Source organism: Schistocerca gregaria, unplaced genomic scaffold (assembly GCF_023897955.1).
Source record: "Schistocerca gregaria isolate iqSchGreg1 unplaced genomic scaffold, iqSchGreg1.2 ptg000794l, whole genome shotgun sequence".
NCBI lineage: Eukaryota > Metazoa > Arthropoda > Insecta > Orthoptera > Acrididae > Schistocerca > Schistocerca gregaria.
This window is the reverse complement of record NW_026062162.1, coordinates 5,001-10,000: the sequence shown is the minus strand read 5'-3', so window position 1 is coordinate 10,000 and position 5,000 is coordinate 5,001. Positions and strand designations below refer to the sequence as shown.

The following is a 5,000-nucleotide window of genomic DNA, read 5'->3' as shown; positions in this document are numbered from 1 at the left end:
AGAGGGTCCGTCCCCCCGCACAGTGGTGACGGTGTGCGGGTAGTGTTTCCGACACCGCTTCCTGCGGTGGCAACGCTGGGGCAGAGTCGATACTCGCCCACTGGTGGAAGGTAAGCATTCTGCTTTACATCAGTACATAACTAATATTTCAGTCGTCTGACGTCCCTGCTTAGTAAATGATGCAGGACCACATACATAGATGATACATACTGTAAACTGGGGAGGACAGTGTGAACCGCACTCGACCCAGTCACCCTATCTCACAGTCCACTCTGTGTGTAACAAAGCGAAAGCACCAAAGCACTATCGTTCAACAACATCCATTTTATCCTCGCTGCCACAGGACACTATCCAAAGAACGACAAGAGGAACGTCACGTCCACTAATAAGACAGAATGTCTCACACCACCCGCAAACAACGCAGCTCAAATCAGCCAGCAACACCCACAGTGGTCCACCCAGTATCAACACAGGACGCAACGCCACGCCACAACACAAAAGGTACAAGTAATAAAATACCCTTTGGCCACACTCCTTATAAAGGCATCGAACCAACCCACCACCTGACACCAGCCAAACGTACATCCTGATTTGACACATCTCTGGCAACCTAACCCACGTTGGCCCTTAACCTAACCCACGTTGGCCCTTAACCTAACCCACGTTGGCCCTTAACCTAACCCACGTTGGCCCTTAACCTAACCCACGTTGGCCCTTAACCTAACCCACGTTGGCCCTTAACCTAACCCACGTTGGCCCTTAACCTAACCCACGTTGGCCCTTAACCTAACCCACGTTGGCCCTTAACCTAACCCACGTTGGCCCTTAACCTAACCCACGTTGGCCCTTAACCTAACCCACGTTGGCCCTTAACCTAACCCACGTTGGCCCTTAACCTAACCCACGTTGGCCCTTAACCTAACCCACGTTGGCCCTTAACCTAACCCACGTTGGCCCTTAACCTAACCCACGTTGGCCCCTTAACCTAACCCACGTTGGCCCTTAACCTAACCCACGTTGGCCCCTTAACCTAACCCACGTTGGCACCTTAACCTAAGTTACGCTGCACCTTAACCCAAGTTACGCTGCACCTTAACCCAAGTTACGCTGCACCTTAACCCAAGTTACGCTGCACCTTAACCCAAGTTACGCTGCACCTTAACCCAAGTTACGCTGCACCTTAACCCAAGTTACGCTGCACCTTAACCCAAGTTACGCTGCACCTTAACCCAAGTTACGCTGCACCTTAACCCAAGTTACGCTGCACCTTAACCCAAGTTACGCTGCACCTTAACCCAAGTTACGCTGCACCTTAACCCAAGTTACGCTGCACCTTAACCCAAGTTACGCTGCACCTTAACCCAAGTTACGCTGCACCTTAACCCAAGTTACGCTGCACCTTAACCCAAGTTACGCTGCACCTTAACCCAAGTTACGCTGCACCTTAACCCAAGTTACGCTGCACCTTAACCCAAGTTACGCTGCACCTTAACCTAACTTACGCTGCACCTTAACCCAAGTTACGCTGCACCTTAACCCAAGTTACGCTGCACCTTAACCCAAGTTACGCTGCACCTTAACCCAAGTTACGCTGCACCTTAACCTAACTTACGCTGCACCTTAACCTAACTTACGCTGCACCTTAACCTAACTTACGCTGCACCTTAACCTAACTTACGCTGCACCTTAACCTAACTTACGCTGCACCTTAACCTAACTTACACTGCACCTTAACTGTCACATGTAACGTCACAGGAATGTAGCTTTGCCTAACAGCAACCCTCTGAACATAGTTCACTGCTTGGATCCTCTGGTGTCATGTGTATTTCTTGATGCCATGGTGCGTACCCTCACATAAAGGTCTTTCGAGTGTTGCGTACTTTCTACACAGTCCCGCTAACCACTGGAAGGGTGTACCGCTACAGAACGAATATCGCCCTCCCCTCCTGCCCTTCCAAGCTGGTCGGTCAGGCGTTTGTTTGTGAAATGAGCCTTGCAGCTGTTCAGTTGCATTCGGTTGTCGATGCAGTCAGTGTACGTTGTGGTACGGCCTGTGTGGACTGTCCGCTGATGTACGCGTAACCCACACTGATCATCCGTCGTTACGTACTGAGTGACATAATGTGGCACATGCTTGACCGTACACCGGCTGCGCCCTACAATGGCGAATCATAAGGGCCATATGTTGTGCACGATGCTACTTGTCTCGTCTCCCCATTACAGCGAGATTGCACTGTTGTACGCCGTACAGACATGTGGTAGGTAGGTACGGACGAAAGTATTGCATGTTGGCCCCCCCCCCCCCCCCTCCTCCCTCTGCCGGGAATCAGCGTGAGCCGTCTGTTGATGTAGCGACGAGGGTTTTCCTATTTAATCGTATTGCCCCACACAACATGATAGCACGGTGGACCGCGTTCCACATCTGCGACATGCTACAGAGGCCGGTTGACAGTCGACCGCGCAAGGGACATTGCACACGTGCGCGGACCATCTTCCACGTGTTCTCTCGTGTACATGCCGCAGTGTGTATGTGGGCTGATGTAGCGTGTCGTGACACATAACATGCAGGCATGCCAGAATCGTAGATTTCGCAAATGTAGATTGACGTATACGTTTGCTGCCAAAGATCCGCAAATGAACTGGAAATCAGTTGTTGAGCGGTTGTTCGCGCTGCAGGTGCATCGGTGATAGCGACGATCGGTACATCTATGAACCGGTTGTTTCGGCGGTACCCGCCATGCCCCCGAACCTGAGTTGGCCATGTGGGTATGAAGCGATACGAGGCTGTGGCTTGGCGGGACAGTCCCCGGCCGGTGAGGGGGGGCCGCCCGGCGTGCTGGCCGCGCGCTGCGTGAGCGCACGCACTACAGCCGGCTGGTGGGGGGCGCCCAGTGGCAGGAGCGCCGGCCGACGGGCCCGGCTGGCGTCCCAGCTATGCGCCGGCGCACCCTGCGCGCGGCGCCAGGCGGCCAAAGTGGGTTCTGCCGAGCCCGGTGCGAAGCGCGGTGGACATCTGCAGTGTGCTGGTCCGATTGCGGACTGTGTGCGTTGAGGATGCGCCGCCGCCCGGCACTCGGCGTCGCGACGCCGTCTGCTGCTCGGTCGCCCCCAGCGGTTCTCGCAGGTGGTTTGTATCGCAGCTCTGCGGACGTGTTGGCGCGTGCGCTGTGCTGGGAGAGTTCGCTTCTGCACCCAAGTGGGGCTTTGCCCTTCTGTGGCGCTGGCGTTGGAGCTGCCGGTCACCGTAGGTGGCGCGTGTTGTTTCCCGCCGGCAATGCCACGACAGCACGCTCCCGGGCCTCTGTCGGCAGCGGCAAGCTCAGTTGGGAGCACGGGTGTTCGCACTGAAAGCGTCTACTCGCCCATCTCCGGGCGATTGCGCCTCTCTCGAACCCGACCAAGTACTTAGGACGGCGCTGCGCGCCGCCGGGACCTGAGAGGGTTTCGAGGTGTATCGTGCAGGGGAGCTCAGCCTCCTCCTGTTTGCAGAATAATTGAGCGGACGCTTGCGTGTTCGCGCGGGCCCTCGGGACACACTCCCGGGCGGCCGGCTGCTCAGCTCTCGTTGACGCAGCTCCCTGGTTGATCCTGCCAGTAGTCATATGCTTGTCTCAAAGATTAAGCCATGCATGTCTCAGTACAAGCCGCATTAAGGTGAAACCGCGAATGGCTCATTAAATCAGTTATGGTTCCTTAGATCGTACCCACGTTACTTGGATAACTGTGGTAATTCTAGAGCTAATACATGCAAACAGAGTCCCGACCAGAGATGGAAGGGACGCTTTTATTAGATCAAAACCAATCGGATTGGCTCGTCTGGTCCGTTTGCCTTGGTGACTCTGAATAACTTTGGGCTGATCGCACGGTCCTCGTACCGGCGACGCATCTTTCAAATGTCTGCCTTATCAACTGTCGATGGTAGGTTCTGCGCCTACCATGGTTGTAACGGGTAACGGGGAATCAGGGTTCGATTCCGGAGAGGGAGCCTGAGAAACGGCTACCACATCCAAGGAAGGCAGCAGGCGCGCAAATTACCCACTCCCGGCACGGGGAGGTAGTGACGAAAAATAACGATACGGGACTCATCCGAGGCCCCGTAATCGGAATGAGTACACTTTAAATCCTTTAACGAGTATCTATTGGAGGGCAAGTCTGGTGCCAGCAGCCGCGGTAATTCCAGCTCCAATAGCGTATATTAAAGTTGTTGCGGTTAAAAAGCTCGTAGTTGGATTTGTGTCCCACGCTGTTGGTTCACCGCCCGTCGGTGTTTAACTGGCATGTATCGTGGGACGTCCTGCCGGTGGGGCGAGCCGAAGGCGTGCTTGCGCGTCCCGAGGCGGACCCCGTTGAAATCCTACCAGGGTGCTCTTAGTTGAGTGTCTCGGTGGGCCGGCACGTTTACTTTGAACAAATTAGAGTGCTTAAAGCAGGCAAGCCCGCCTGAATACTGTGTGCATGGAATAATGGAATAGGACCTCGGTTCTATTTTGTTGGTTTTCGGAACCCGAGGTAATGATTAATAGGGACAGGCGGGGGCATTCGTATTGCGACGTTAGAGGTGAAATTCTTGGATCGTCGCAAGACGAACAGAAGCGAAAGCATTTGCCAAGTATGTTTTCATTAATCAAGAACGAAAGTTAGAGGTTCGAAGGCGATCAGATACCGCCCTAGTTCTAACCATAAACGATGCCAGCCAGCGATCCGCCGCAGTTCCTCCGATGACTCGGCGGGCAGCCTCCGGGAAACCAAAGCTTTTGGGTTCCGGGGGAAGTATGGTTGCAAAGCTGAAACTTAAAGGAATTGACGGAAGGGCACCACCAGGAGTGGAGCCTGCGGCTTAATTTGACTCAACACGGGAAACCTCACCAGGCCCGGACACCGGAAGGATTGACAGATTGATAGCTCTTTCTTGATTCGGTGGGTGGTGGTGCATGGCCGTTCTTAGTTGGTGGAGCGATTTGTCTGGTTAATTCCGATAACGAACGAGACTCTAGCCTGCT

At 54.2% G+C, this 5,000-nt stretch overlaps 1 non-coding gene across 1 annotated transcript in view; it reads left to right on the top strand.

The window, feature by feature from the left end:
- The first annotated feature begins 3,575 nt into the window (after positions 1-3,575).
- Positions 3,576-5,000, top strand: part of LOC126322143 (small subunit ribosomal RNA) — a 1,893-nt gene continuing 468 nt past the window's right edge. Inside the window, exon 1 of the ribosomal RNA XR_007558845.1 lies at positions 3,576-5,000. This exon is cut by the window's right edge and continues 468 nt beyond it. This is a non-coding gene — a ribosomal RNA (small subunit ribosomal RNA).